At 35.9% G+C, this 16,510-nt stretch overlaps 1 pseudogene; it reads left to right on the forward strand.

Moving 5' to 3' along the window:
- The first annotated feature begins 12,983 nt into the window (after positions 1-12,983).
- Positions 12,984-14,214, forward strand: LOC149164453 (E3 ubiquitin-protein ligase BOI-like; annotated as a pseudogene).
- The last annotated feature ends 2,296 nt before the right edge of the window (positions 14,215-16,510 follow it).

Here is a 16,510-nt window from a genome sequence, read left to right on the forward strand (position 1 = left end):
GAATTTTAGTATATGTACTGGCTACTTGGATCCACTTTCTTCACCATCATAAAATGTAAACCATATATACTTGTCATTACATGAAAAAAGTTTCCAACAGTAGTCATTGTTATAATCCTCTATTTTTGTTCCATACAGAGCATATAATAATTGTAGAATTGTTCAAGGGGTAATCACAACCAATAATTTATAGCACCAACATTTACAAGCCATCATAAAATAAGAGGTAGGAAACATCCTTTGACCAGAAACCTATGACCTAAAATGGATAAGATATAGTAACATTATTGTGCTTAACTAGGACCGGTGAAACGTCAAATATTTTATCCGCCCCCTTATAAAACAACAACTTGTATTTTCCTTGACATGTTTTCAGAATTTCTTATATGGTTCCTGCAAATCCTTGACTACCTACAGAAAAATGATTCGAGTGCACCTAGATTTCTATAGGTAGTCAAGGTGCACTCGAATATAGTAAAACTAGATTTCTGTAGGTAGTCAAGGTGCACTTGAACCAGGACTGTAAAATTTTGATTCTCTATTTATTGTGAATTCATGGTTGTAAAATCTCGGTTCAATATCTCTGGAAAAAATGTTGTTTTTGCACTGACTATATACATATCCATTTGGTTTCCATCTCAGAAACCCAAAGAGATTTTCAATTTACTTCGTTGTTTGGTTGCAATGTTTGTTAAGTATATGCATTGCTGCATCCAATTTTCCTAGCCTGGTGGGGTTGTCGGTTCAACATTTGTATGTTGACAAGGCAGCTTCTTTTTGGCGTTGTAATTTTTTGATGGTTTTGCTGTTACAATATCACAATTCGGTTCCCTACATTTTGTAATGGCAGTTTGAATTGTCTTGAATTACATTTGATCTAACAGGACACTTATGTTAGAACAAATAAATGCACCTACAGGTCTTTTGGGTTGGTGTTTTAATGCAACATTGAGCACAATATATTCTGACTGTGACCATTGTAATCCATGTGTAATGTTGCTGCGAAACATGGCCGTTTGAATTAGCCATTGACCTATTCCAGCTAAACGGATACAAAGTTGCAGGGAAATGAACAGAAGAAGAAATTAAGTACCTCTGAAGGGCAACTGCAGTGGAAAGCCCTGCAATTCCACCACCCACAATTACTATGCCTTCACATTGCTCATTGCTAATGCTGTTGCTGCTCATCTTCCTACCTCCTCAAACTTCAAACCAGTAGGGTGTCTGAAAGGTGGGTATGAGTAGGGCTCTCCACTGCAGAAGTCTTGAATGGTGATATCTCTGTTAGAAGTTTTGAAGGGTGAGATCTTTGTTTGATCTTTGTTTTTCTCGGGCGGGAGATCTGTTGCTCTACTTCTCTGTTTCGTATGGGTTTTCTCAAAGTTTTACAACAACACAAACAAACCATTAACTAATTTTTAGTTAATCTACCGAAGGATAAACCAAACAAAATTAACCTGAAGAGCTGTCAAGCCAAATTGTGGTAGAGGACTCATCCTCTGACACTTGCTGATGCTGAGGATGTGCATCCTCTAAGTCTTATCACTGATATGGTATTTTCTGTTATTTTTCAAGGATGTGCATTCAGACCTGAGGTAGCATAAAAATAATCAATTTCAATCAGGATATTTTGTCATGTTAAAGTATTCTAACATGAATCTATTTTGTTGTTGTCACTATGCAGTGCTTCTAAGCCCACGGAATGGTGGAAAAGTGGACACTATGCATTGAAGTATCATGTCGCCCCAATCCGGGTCCAGCATCTTTAAAAATTGTCCTTCACAATGGGGCAAAAAATCATGTGATTTATAGAATATGGGAAGTGCAGGGAAAGACAACCAATAACAAAGCATACTACATTACACTCGTTGCAGGTTTAAAAGAGGCAAAACACAATGGGGTGAATAACATAACAGTGCTGACAAACTCAGAATTAATCTGTAATCACATGGAAGGCATCTACAATGTTCGCGCAGACAATTTGAGGCCCCTCTACAGAGAGGCAAAAATCTGGAGTGCTCGATTTAATTCTTTTTCGATAAAGCACGTTGCGAAGATCCATAAAATCTCTTCTGATCTAATGGTTGGAGCAATCTCAAGTGTAGATGCAGGTGCCAGAGATGATTCAGGATCATCGTTCATTCCATTGGCAAACATTGATCAGCATCAATATAGGTCTCGACTATGTGTATACACCATGGTTGTCATTTTTATTGGGATTCTCATACCGTGGTTCTTTCAGTAAAGTACTCGTTAATGTACTTTTTTTTGGTTTTGTAATATTATTCACCTTGGATGTCCAATCATGTTATAATTGAATTCATGTGTCCAATTATGTACATTATATTTGAGGTGAACTAATTATTCTTAACCTACTGGTGATTCTGAAGGCCATCCACAAGTTGGCAAATGTGTGGATCATTGCTTTCAGTGCATATGAATATGTGAATGTTTGATTGGTTTTAATTATGTCCATTTAATATTTTTCAAACTTGACTAGACTACTATTGGACATGGAATTATAACTCCTCAGCTTAATAATATGTATGCACAATCTTCTTCAAGCATCATTCATGATTGCCTATTAATACTTGGAGGGTACCAAAGGCTCATAGTTACCCTGTTATCTACACCTGTTAATTCCATCCACATACTTGCAGCTGCTCCATAAAACAACACAACTATCTGCACAAGCAATCTGATTTCCTTCATTTGAAGCATTTTTGTTGAGTAGGGTTTGAAACACACAAGCAATTCTAGGTAATGTATCCTTTCTTTTCCTTGCTTTCCATACTATATGCACTCACCACATATTTATTTCCTTCAACTTGTTGCTTGACACGAAGTTGGAATCCTTAACACCTACATATAAACTTAGAATGTTGATGACTTGGAACATGTAAGTATTAATTCTCTTTTTGTTTCTTTAAGGACAACTGTTTTATAGCCAGGTTCAAGCATGTTTGCAAACCTCTGGTCGTCTGATGATAACCATTCTTCGACATTTGGGTGAGACGACCGTCACAACTGAACTTTAGTAACATTCATGTTAGACCTCTTATTTCTTGTAGGTTAATCAACCTCCATGCATAATTACGCTACACTCTCAGTGCATGGATGCTCACATTATCATGGAATAGCATTAATGATCCACAACTTCGTTAGAATAAATTTCTGCAAGAATACATTTCATACATAGAGCAGAGCAGACGACTTAAAGGAAAAAAAGGATGAAAATAGTCAACTGAGAGACCACATTCCTCTTGAATAATGTGCCAACGACCAGGAATCAACCAGAAAGTAGTTATGGAAAGACCATCTGCCATCTCAATCCTTTCCCTGTACTCATGTTGAAAAGAGATTGGTTGTGATGAACTCGACTTAAAATGGATCTTTAACAGTTTTGGAAAGACCATCTGTCATCTCAATCCTTTTCCTGTTACACATGTTGAAAAAATATGGTAAAATTGTTTTGTGATGAACTAGACTTCCTCAAAATCGATCTTAACATTTGTCTTTCCATAGTGCATGCACTCTTCATCTAGTTTATTACCATTTATGAATCACATAAATTTGGATGTTGTTTACACATTTTTCCATCAGCAAGAAAGAGAGTCAACTTTAAGGTCACGAGCTTTGAAAATTTGTTAATTGAACTCTGAAATTTGTTAATGGTTAGTTCTTTCTCTATACCGGCTTTAGACTGAAAAAATAAGCACCTCTTAAAGAAAATTATTCCACCAGCTCCACTGAATTGAGGTTGTTCCTGATAATTACATATATAGAGATAATGACATGGGATATATCTCGGGGGCCATAAATGGAAAGTTTATTGTATTGATTCCTAAGAAGAACAATCTGTAGAATTTTGATGATTTTAGGCCCATATCCCTTTGTAAATGGGTTTATAAAGTGATATATAAATTGATTTCCAGAAGAGTTAAATTGATTTTATCGAATTTTATTACTCAAGAACAATTTTAATTTATGGAAGGAAGGAAGATACAAGACACCATTGGAATAGCACAGGAGATGATCCATTCAATTAAATATAGAGATCATAAATCATGTCTACTTTGGATTTGGTTGAAGCCTATGACTTCATTGATTGATAATTTTTGTTATTAATGTTCATCAAAATGGGTATGAGTAGACATAACTCAAAATGGATCATGGGATGTATTAAATCTACACATTTTGTTGTGGTTATCAATGGTTTACCTTCTAAGTTCTTCTCGGCCTATAAGGGGTTGAGACAGGGATATGCATTGTCACCCTTACTATTCCTTCTGCTAATAGACACATTAAGCAGGAAATTGAAGGATTCATGGGACAAAGGCCACATCAAAGGGGTCAGAGTTTCCAATTACCTATAGGTAACACATCTTATGTTCGTAGATGATATTTTATTTGGGGGATAGATTTCTATTGCTGAATGGTCCATCTTTCATAAAAGAATTAAGATATTTGGGGATACCTCTGAACTGTTAATCAATGAAACAAAGTCAAAATTAATACATAATGGAAAAGATGAAGCAGTATTGGAGGAAATAAGGTAGCTTTTTGGGATATCTTCCAACCATATAGATGATGGTTTCAACTACTTGGGATTCATTTTAAAACTGTGTGGATTCAAAATTAAGAAATGGGAATGGTTAATTGGCAAGTTTAAATATAAATTAGATAGTTGGAAACATAAATGGATGTCATTGGGGGGGAGATTGATTATGCTTAAATTTGTTTTACAAAGTCTATTATTATATTGGACACATTTTTTTCTGTTGCCTAAAGAAATTATAAAAAAGATTAAATCAGTTATGGGACACTTCTTATTTTCTCAATCCTTTCCCTGTACTCATGTTGAAAAGAGATTGGTTGTGATGAACTCGACTTAAAATGGATCTTTAACAGTTTTGGAAAGACCATCTGTCATCTCAATCCTTTTCCTGTTACACATGTTGAAAAAATATGGTAAAATTGTTTTGTGATGAACTAGACTTCCTCAAAATCGATCTTAACATTTGTCTTTCCATAGTGCATGCACTCTTCATCTAGTTTATTACCATTTATGAATCACATAAATTTGGATGTTGTTTACACATTTTTCCATCAGCAAGAAAGAGAGTCAACTTTAAGGTCACGAGCTTTGAAAATTTGTTAATTGAACTCTGAAATTTGTTAATGGTTAGTTCTTTCTCTAGACCGGCTTTAGACTGAAAAAATAAGCACCTCTTAAAGAAAATTATTCCACCAGCTCCACTGAATTGAGGTTGTTCCTGAGCAGCATCATCAAAAAAAATTCCTATCACCCGAGCAGCTAATATATGTAATTATCTCTATATAAACGATCTTCCACACATATCACAATCGGTAATTTAGTTGAAGTATACGCATTCCTATCACCATGAATACAAAAGCAAATTGCTATAATAAGCATGAACAAATAAATAACAGAGACATTAATATTGCAGAGGGAGATATTTCTTGAACTCTCTGTATCCAGTACTCATAATAACATGATGATTAAGAATGCAAACTTGATTTGTACAAAGTTGTATATGCCAGATTAGAATGCAAACACTAAGAAAAATCAAAAACAGAGATACACCCATGAAATGAAAGTCTGAATTGGCTAACATGTAAATTCATTTGCCCAGCAATAGGCTAATAGTTGTATTTTAATTGCAAAGTAGACTGATATCAAAAAAATAAATCTACATAAAACAAGATAAAGTAATCCATAATATGAAAATGAAGGGTTACATATAACAATTCTTAGCAGTAAAAGATCAAAAACCATTCCCTTGGTTATTTAATCTCAGGCTCAACAAAAGAACAATAATCAATGCCACTTTCCAAAGTAAATTTTGAAAACTAATCCGAGCATACACAGCAATGAGAAATTAGCACAAGCAAGCCAGTAACCATTTAATCAGAATGAGATGGTCTTAATTCAGTTTCTAGAAGATGATCAATGCTACTCTATTTACTAAATGCAAGTCTGTTAAGATAACACAACTTCCCAACTTAAGATTGCAGTCCTAACAACTGAGTAATAAAAAACCATGACCTCTGTTTTTAAATCTCAGGCTCAACAAAATAACAATAATCAATGCCACTTTTCAAAGTAAATTTTGAAAACCAATAATATTAACAGAACTGTTTCAATGGTCGCAAAAATGCAGAGCTTTTGATATTACAAAGACCGAGTTGGTTTTCCTGCGAAGGAACCACAAGCATAGTTAAACATACAAATAGAAGGAAACCAGTTTCAATGCCCTAACTAGCCAACAAATTTCACCAACCACTAAGAAGTTCAAGTTATTCAAAATTGTCCCAAGAGATTCACACATAATTATGTTCCCTGTCATCCTTTTAAATGCTCAATAAATCAAAGATGGAGGGCCAAATCAGGCTGTGAATCAACCAGCATTCCAGAAGACTACCTAACTGGAGACCTTGGAGACTGTTTTTCTACATTCAAATCTGGTGGAATCGAATTTGAAAATTCAGATGTCTGTTGAGAAGGCTGTTTTGAAGGTAAAGACTTCCATAGTTGTTTTTGAGATTGGGATGTATCAGCTCCCATTGGTATCTGCCTGCAATTAAAAGGACTCTGTGTGGTTGAATTTGGCAATTCTAACATCGAGTTTACACCTCCCTGAGAAGTGGCATGAGATGAAAGATTCTGAGGATGCATCCAGCTCAGCTGTGAACGAATATACAGAGGCATGTCCATGGGTGCCTGCTGTTGAATAAATTGAGGAACACTACTAGAAATGCCTGATAGTTTTGTATCACCATATGGTTCCCTGGCCACACAATTGGAATTACCATCCAACCTTCTATCAAAACCAGTGCTGCCAGAAGTTGTCGTCTGGACACTTGAAACAGGTTGCACATGTTCAGTTGGTTTGGCAGATGCCCATTGCATATGTCGGTTACTTCTGGAGACAATCTCAAGCAATTTTGACTGGGATACATCTGAGGTAAATTTTGCACCTGCCAGATTGACCTCACTGGATTTAGCAATTGATGAAGCTGATTTCAACTCACTCTGTTTGACTCCTTGCAAAGGCGTTTGAAAATTTATATTGTTGGCTGACTGTGAACTCATAGATAGAGGAACAGGTAACCCATTAGATTGAGACAGAGATACTAGTCCTGTAGATTGAGCAATTGTTGCAACTGTAGATTGAGCCAAGGTCTGTTGATCCTTGATCTCCTCATGCAATAACAAATCACCAGGAGGAGCTTCAGCTGTAACAAAAAAGAAAAAAACACGTTGTTATGCAATCGCATACCCGCCATGGCCTTATATAACAAAACGAGCCAATTATATATATATACTCTTTATCAGCTCAAAATTTATAACCAAAAATAAATAATCAAAATACAAGCATTATCCAAAAGGAAAAAGTGTACTGTAGATCTTATGAAATCAGAGTAAACAATCTCAGGGATCTGAGCAATTGTAAATAGTGTGATCTTATGAAATAACAGTAAACAATCTCAGGGATCAATGCTCAGAGCACTAGTTTGGTGACTTGCGGGCCTAAATCTTAAGTTCTAGTAGATTCGGACAAACAATCAAGGGTGAATGTTCACTCCTAACAGTCCAGGCCAAAAAAATCATATAGCAGTCGAGGCCAAAAATAATCATTTATACAAGTCCCTGGGGGAGTAGCTTCATGTGTCTACAAGCTGGTGTTGCACATCCACTTGCTAATATTGTGTATGTAATTGTGGTTATCCATATATCAGTTTAACTTGAAGTAACCATTTTTCCTTTTTCTGTTACTAGTCTCATAATTCAAGAATGCTTACACAGCCTTGTGAATGATCCGCATTAAGTAGCCAGAACTTATTATTATTAAAAAATGTTAATGGAAACCTCTAATTTATTGCAGTGTAATAGAAAAGAGCATACAGTTTGTATATAGAAATTTATAAGGATATTGATGCACTTTTACTGTTCAGCTTCATCTCTCCTTCAAACTTTCTTTCAAATCATTTCAAGGATAGTGATCCAAAAATTCAGATTCAGCCCTAAAACTTACAGGTAATAGATTTCAATAACCTCAAGTTTAAAGTGAAATTTCTGAATTTGCATTGAGCAGCAATTCTTGAAATTTCCACGGCTCCATCAGAACCACTGTCCTCACTTCCTCTGCCGCAAATAGGACTATGTGGGCACAGCAGCAGCAGTGACGAGGAGGCACAGTTACATAGGAGAAGCAGAGGCAAATGCATGCCTGCAGTGTTTTTTTCTAATTATCTGTTCTCCTTATTTAGCAGAGTGCTTTTCTTAGCTTCAGTTCATAATTAGAAGTTTGTTCTCCCCAGAAGTAAAACTGATGTTCTATTTTAGATTTGCTTTTCCAGACTTCGCAAAAGCACATGTCAGAGGAGATTTCCATAGACAGGTACAGCACAGTTTTTCCGAGGAGTGAAATGCTTGCTGCATGTGTTCATCCTCTTTTCATGAGTGCACTATTCTAAGAAATTTACTCATCCAGAAGGTGCTCTAATCTAAGCAATGTTAGGGTTTTCTAAATCTGGGTGCCCCACAGGGATGGGCTAATTTTGTAACATTCTAGCCTTTTCTTCATCTACAACAGAAAGGCAGGGTTGGAGGGGTTTATTAATTCAGTTTTTGAGTGTGTACTTTGTATAGTTTTCTTCTTTCAGTAAATAGAAGAAAACAGATGTCATTTAAGTGCTGCAGAATTCTTCTGGTCCTTAATGTTCATACTTTTCAGTTATGCCTGCGTTGGTAGTTAATCTAGCTTTCTATATCTGTAGTTTTATGAGTTCTTCGTTTAAAGCTATCTAGGTTTTAGTTTGCAGGTCTGCTTGCCATGTACTGAAATATAAGTTTATAACACATATGCCCCCACAGACATTTCCTTCCAAACAGGGACATCCCCTTGAGTGCCCAACTCTCTAGGGATGGAAAAAGTTAAAACACAAAGGATTCACCCCCAAAGGGTGGGGAATCCAAAAAGTGCTCATAACCAAAATCGCTATAAGTTAAATCAAAAGTGACTAGATAAAAGTCCAGTTCAGAGTTAATGGAAACCTATAAGTTAAATCAAAAGTGACTAGATGAAAGTCCAGTTCAGAGTTAATGGAAACCTCTAATTTATTGCAGTGAAATAGAAAAGAGCATACAGTTTGTATATAGAAATTTATAAGGATATTGATGCACTTTTATTGTTCAACTTCATCTCTCCTTCAAACTATCTTTCAAATCATTTCAAAGATAGTGATCCAAAAAGTGCTCATAACCAAAATCACTATAAGTTAAATCAAAAGTGACTAGATGATAGTCCAGTTCAGAGTTTCCAAACTATTGTGAAAATCTGGATCGTGAAGGAATTGATAGTTTTAGGGGTAACTCAATTAATTATGGTTATAAAAATAAGTGTTATATATAAGGAGGTTTGAGATTTAAATCTTGTCTGATGAAAAAGCATATGTACGTGCTAATATTGTGTATGTAATTGTGGTTATCCATATATTAGTTTAACTTGAAGTAACCATTTTTCCTTTTTCTGTTACTAGTCTCATAATTCAAGAATGCTTACACAGCCTTGTCCTATATAAATATTTGTAAAGCTTATTCTCTGTTGGAAAGTCCAATATCCTCAACTAAACTAACCATTTTAAATCATCTATAGTTTAGATGATCTCTTTTTATCTGTCATGATTTGCTATTTATGGTTAATTCAATAACCAATATCTTTTTCCTCCTCCATTGCGGATGCAAGTATCATTAAGGGCTAATAGTAGTATTGTCAAAGAACTGAGCTATTACTGTCAAAGAACTGAATTCTAAATTTACAATGGCAGGTATGGGAAGTGAAGCTTTGGAAAATCTCTGCCTCCCTGTTTTCCTCACAAATAGATCCTTCCAATTTTCCTGAGAAATCCCTTATGGCAGTTTCAAGGGTAACATTCTTATCTGGTATGCCAATTCTAGAATCTGCACAAGGGGCTACTAATCATTCACATAAGTTTATGTGAAACCAAAATTTTATCTATTAAGTAGATGCTTATCCTCACTTTCAAGTTGACAATCCAGAATTTCATCCATACAGTACAAGTTTAGCCTTACCTTAAAGTTTTCAATCCAGAATTTCATCTAGAGTATAAGTTTAGCCTTATCTTAAAGTTTTGAATTTCACATTAAATGGTAGATCAATTAATATTTCCATACCTGTATTTTGCAAAATAGATCCTTGTACCCTTCTAGATGTGTGGTCCAAATTGATTTCTTTTGTAGAAGAAATCTCCAATTGTTCATTCAGGCTTCTTTTCCTTCCACGACACCGTCCAACCTTTAGAAACTGTGGTCCACATTTTCTTGATTTCAACGCAGGAACACTTTGCCCCCCTTTTTTTGTTGGGCTCAAGAAACTATGTCGCCTCTTGGTAGTGACCTTGGATGGAGTTAGAACATCAAATTTCTTATTATTGTACTCTTCGCTGACATTTTTTACCAATTCATTTAATGCATATGCCTGCTCCAAAGATTTGGGTGTTATTTGTAATAAACCCCTCAATATCTTATGAGTTGATGACATCACAAGTTCAATTTCCTCATCGATTGTTAGGGCGCTATCTTGCCTTACCATGGTTGGATCAGTGGAAGGAGAAGCCGGAAGGCTCATTTCAATTTCTGGGCTCATTGCAAACGATTCATTTAAATCAAGTAAGTATCCAGGTCTTTCTGTAATAGACCTATAGACATTAGGCAATTCATTGCCACTTGAAACCTTGCTAGTCACTACCATCTCAACTTTTAGAATATGCTTGCAAATATTTCCATTTAGGGCCCATTTGCAATTACAAAAGTGTAGGTTCTGCCCTTTATATATGACATGATACCATGTATCACGAGTTGCCGTAGTTTGGCTACGAACCAAATACTCACTTTCCCTATTTCCATCAGCCATACAATCTTCATCTGGGATATTCTTTGCGTTGCACTTACTTAAATTTATTTGTTGCTCAATTTTTGAAGCTCGGACAAAACCAGCGTTTTTTAGACGTTGCATGTGAATGTAATACAACTCAACCTTTTTTAATAAAAGGTGCAACAGCCAATCCACCCTTCTATGGGACGCATTATTCTTCTCACAGAGGTACCTTTGCTTTAGATACCGGTGATAAGATTCGATAGCATTATTAGTATCCTGGTTGGAATGTGGGAAGTCCCTATATGGTTTTGCCCACATATCTGGAAAAAAAACATATATTAGATGCGAAAAAACAATAGAAAATGGTGAATTACAAAATAAATTGATAAAATGCAACCTTAGGAAACTTACATAGCTTGTTGTTGTTTAACCAGTTGGTTGCAAAATAATCCAGAAACATTGTTTCTTCTTTGAATTCATCAAAGAAACTTTGAATTTCATGTTGCACAGATGCATCATCTTCACACGAATGCATGATTAATCCCAAAGCACGGAAGATACGGACTTTATTTTCCTTTCCCCTGACTTTCGTTCCAACATTTTTCAACCAGGCTCTACGGACATGCCATACACACAACAATAGTGTACAGTTTGTGCAAGTCCTGAAATAATATAACATTATAAGAGAATATCCTTGAACATTATTGCTTTTTAACTATTCTAAAAAGAAAAAACTGGTTCACCTTAATGCCTCGATTTCCGCTGCTGCATCATCTGTGATGACAGCTCGGACATGCCAATCTGGGTTTTCCTTTTTCCCATTTGCAAATAATTGCGACATCCATTTACAAATATCAGGAGTACAATTCCGTGATGATATTACCCATGCCACTGGAATCCCATTGTGATGATCATCAAAAGCCATTATGGTGTACAGTTGATACTACATTACAATAAGAAAACAAGATTATAAGCATATAAGAGGACGACATTGAAATAAAGTAGAATAAATGAAGTTTTGGTAAATATGTTTACCCCATATTTGTTAGTGCTAAAAGTGGAGTCCATTGATAACATGTTGTTGTGTGAGTATCTCACCATCATTGAAAGCATCCACTTAGTTTGTATGCCTATAATGAAAGGAATGTTTTTAACAACATCTTGTTGTTGGTAGAAGAAAAAGCTCTCTGGGCACTCACTAACCCAACAATCCACACTCATTGGATCATTTTCATGCTTCACATACTCTAGCCTCTTGATATTATTGTACATGTTTGACACATCCTTTCTTGTCATGAAAGAATCTCGAGGTGCCCCTGTGAAAAGCTCACCAGATCCATACCTTAAATCAAAGATAAATTTTTCCCAGATCATCGTAGCATTAAAACCATCACGAACCAAATCTTCAACAATAGTTCGTATATGCTGTGTTAAATGCGGCGCAAAATTGAATTTCTTGGGCATGTCATTTGCCTCATTTCCATGACAAACCACATTTTTGTCATCAATATGTCTGCATGCTGTATATATTAGAACGGCATCATTTGGTCTAATAGCAAGTCGTCGCATAATAAAGTGACACTGACAACCAACTTTGATGCTGTGACGTGGAAGACGTTTCTTAGTTGTGGATCCAGGTTCAGCCACATTGCTGGATTGTACACGATTTGGACCATAGGCACACCTATATCTGCGATCAGCAATTCACCAAAAATTAAATAAAATATTTATGCATGTTTGACATAGTGAACTTAAAATCAAAATTTTATATATATATATATATATAAATAGAGAGAGCGAAAGAGAGAGACTCACACAACATATTCTAGATATGTTGAATAATTTGTCCTCTTGATATCCTTCACATCTTTAATTTTTCGAATTTTAGCAACAAATTGAGTAGGTGTGGGTTCCCTCATTTGCTATCCCCTTATAAAATCCTCAAGTCGACAATATGGAATAATTCCGACTTGGTCCCCTACTACTTCTGTCCATGTCAAATCTTCCGCTGAAAACTCTATCATCCCTTCTGGGTCCTCAACCTCCAACTCATTGATCAATTCCCACTTCCTCATTCTTCAAATCCCTATCTCCCCTTCAATATTTCCTACCCATGCACAAAACAGTATTATAGACTTTCAAATGCTTCATCTTGGTATAATCAATACATTGCTGAAAGAAACATAATAACATGCAAAATCTGTTGCAAAGAAAAAACTGTTATACAATTCAGTTGGGATTCAGTGAATGGGTTCTTGAATTCTTGGGCTTAATGCAGAACCCTTGTTTTTGAATTGAAGTTGGTGATGTTTGTTATGATTTTGTCTATGCAGTTCCTGTTACTTCCAATGACCCTGCACCCAGCCTTTACCAAAATCCCAAGAAGAGGATGAGAGAAACAGAAGCAACCCTAATACCTGGCAATAATTTTCTCCAAACGCAGACCCTGCCTAACCCAACACCGGTGTCCACTGGATTGAGATTGGCATATGATGATGAAGAGCCCAACTCCTCTGTGACATCTAAGAGCCTTGGCAACCTTTCTTTTTTGGGTGTTCTGAATGAAGATTTGGCAACAGAATTGGAGCGCCAGAAGAATGAGTTTGAACACTACTTGAGACTTCAGGTTTGTTGTTTCAACTATGTCTGAATTCCTTGGAACCATTACTGAAGTGAATCTTTTCATAGATGAGTATGAAGTGGATATTAATAGGATACTCATCCTTTTATAATGTCTACAGGAAGAGCACTTGGCACAGGGTCTCAAGGAGATGAAGCAAAGACACCTGGCATCGTACCTTGGTGCCATAGAGGAAGGACTGGGGCACAGGCTGAGGGAGAAGGACATGGAAATTGAGAATGTGAATAGGAAGAATAAAGAACTGATGGAGAAGGTAAAACAGGTGGCCCTTGAAGCTCAATCATGGCATAATAGGGCCAAGTATAATGAAGCAATGGTTAATGCTCTCAGAACCAATCTGCAGCAGGCTGTTGCCCAGAGTAGAGAATAGAGCATGGAGGGCTGTGGCGATAGTGAAGTTGACGATGCAGCTTCTTCCCATTATGGGGATAATCATAACAATTACAATGTTAACAATATGTCTGATGTCTTCAAACAGAACAAGGAGCTCAAAGAGCAGAGGAGTTGCAGGATTTGCAGGAACCATATAAGAAATTCTGAAAACATGTCAAGGAAAATACAAGTTGTTGTTTTATAAGGGGGCGGATAAAATATTTGACGTTTCACCGGTCCTAGTTAAGCACAATAATGTTACTATATCTTATCCATTTTAGGTCATAGGTTTCTGGTCAAAGGATGTTTCCTACCTCTTATTTTATTATGGCTTGTAAATGCTGGTGCTATAAATTATTGGTTGTGATTACCCCTTGAACAATTCTACAATTATTATATGCTCTGTCTGGAAAAAAAATAGAGGATTATAACAATGACACCCTACTGGTTTGAAGTTTGAGGAGGTAGGAAGATGAGCAGCAACAGCATTAGCAATGAGCAATGTGAAGGCATAGTAATTGTGGGTGGTGGAATTGCAGGGCTTTCCACTGCAGTTGCCCTTCAGAGGTACTTAATTTCTTCTTCTGTTCATTTCCCTGCAACTTTGTATCCGTTTAGCTGGAATAGGTCAATGGCTAATTCAAACGGCCATGTTTCGCAGCAATATTACACATGGATTACAATGGTCACAGTCAGAATATATTGTGCTCAATTTTGCATTAAAACACCAACCCGAAAGACCTGTAGGTGCATTTATTTGTTCTAACAGAAGTGTCCTGTTAGATCAAATGTAATTCAAGACAATTCAAACTGCCATTTCAAAATGTAGGGAACCGAATTGTGATATTGTAACAGCAAAACCATCAAAAAATTACAACGCCAAAAAGAAGCTGCCTTGTCAACATACAAATGTTGAACCGACAACCCCACCAGGTTAGGAAAATTGGATGCAGCAATGCATATACTTAACAAACATTGCAACCAAACAACGAAGTAAATTGAAAATCTCTTTGGGTTTCTGAGATGGAAACCAAATGGATATGTATATAGTCAGTGCAAAAACAACATTTTTTCCAGAGATATTGAACCGAGATTTTACAACCATGAATTCACAATAAATAGAGAATCAAAATTTTACAGTCCTGGTTCAAGTGCACCTTGACTACCTACAGAAATCTAGTTTTACTATATTCGAGTGCACCTTGACTACCTACAGAAATCTAGGTGCACTCAAATCATTTTTCTGTAAGTAGTCAAGGATTTGCAGGAACCATATAAGAAATTCTGAAAACATGTCAAGGAAAATACAAGTTGTTGTTTTATAAGGGGGCGGATAAAATATTTGACGTTTCACCGGTCCTAGTTAAGCACAATAATGTTACTATATCTTATCCATTTTAGGTCATAGGTTTCTGGTCAAAGGATGTTTCCTACCTCTTATTTTATGATGGCTTGTAAATGCTGGTGCTATAAATTATTGGTTGTGATTACCCCTTGAACAATTCTACAATTATTATATGCTCTGTCTGGAACAAAAATAGAGGATTATAACAATGACTACTGTTGGAAAAAATTTTCATGTAATGACAAGTATATATGGTTTACATTTTATGATGGTGAAGAAAGTGGATCCAAGTAGCCAATACATATACTAAAATTCCCAAATGAAAACTGAAACAAAAGTCACATCTGTTCATGAATGGACAATGGTTATAGATAAGTTTGAAGATTGAGTGGACAATTCACTTCAACAATTTTATGAGATCTGTAACAATATGTAACTTGTCATTTTCTTCAGAATGAGAAGAAGATAAGTTGAATTAAACAAAGGTGAAGGAAACATGTTTAGAAGTTGTAGCAAGTTGTTGAAGTTTCATTGAGGAAAGAATATACATATGAGCAAATAGTAGAGCAATTCTAGATTTGAAGAGTTTGGAAAATGGAAGTCAATGGCTTATACTACTCTGATTTTTGCTACAGATCCATGTTGCCTAAGCTCACGATGATGAATGACATATTCAAAAGATGCAATTAGGATTTTTGGAATTGATCTCAACAAACGAATTCAGATTATTGAGCAAAACACCGATTATCTCCAGGCCCATAAAAGCAGGGCTCCTCAAAAGGGAAGGCCTTTGATTATGGCAGATCTCTTAGCTTAAGAAAATTGAAATAAGATACTAAGACTGTACTGAATAAATAATTTACTCAACTTGAATAAACTTTACTAATAAAATACAGGTAGAAAACGTTATTGCAATACTCCCAAAAGGTTTAACAAAACGAATTTATGAATAACCAGAATCATAGACAGTAATTCAAATACTTTGAGGAATGAAATTAGCAAATAGTAGAAATCAAATACTCATAAAAGGGTGAGTCATCTTGAGATTGGCATGAAGCTGACTAGTGTCCTCTCCCACTTCAGTTAATCTTCAGTTCTTGAGTCCACTTGGAGATTCTTGCTTCCACTTGGAGATCAAGACCCTCTTACTCATCACAAGGCGAATTCCTTGACCCAAGTGTCAGTTTGGAAGCTTCCTGGGCAGTTGACACCTTGCAGAATGACTGT

This window comes from Pinus tabuliformis, chromosome 5_1, assembly GCF_031772625.1.
Source record: "Pinus tabuliformis cultivar Carrire ecotype Pingquan chromosome 5_1, CPIR1, whole genome shotgun sequence".
Taxonomy (NCBI): domain Eukaryota; kingdom Viridiplantae; phylum Streptophyta; class Pinopsida; order Pinales; family Pinaceae; genus Pinus; species Pinus tabuliformis.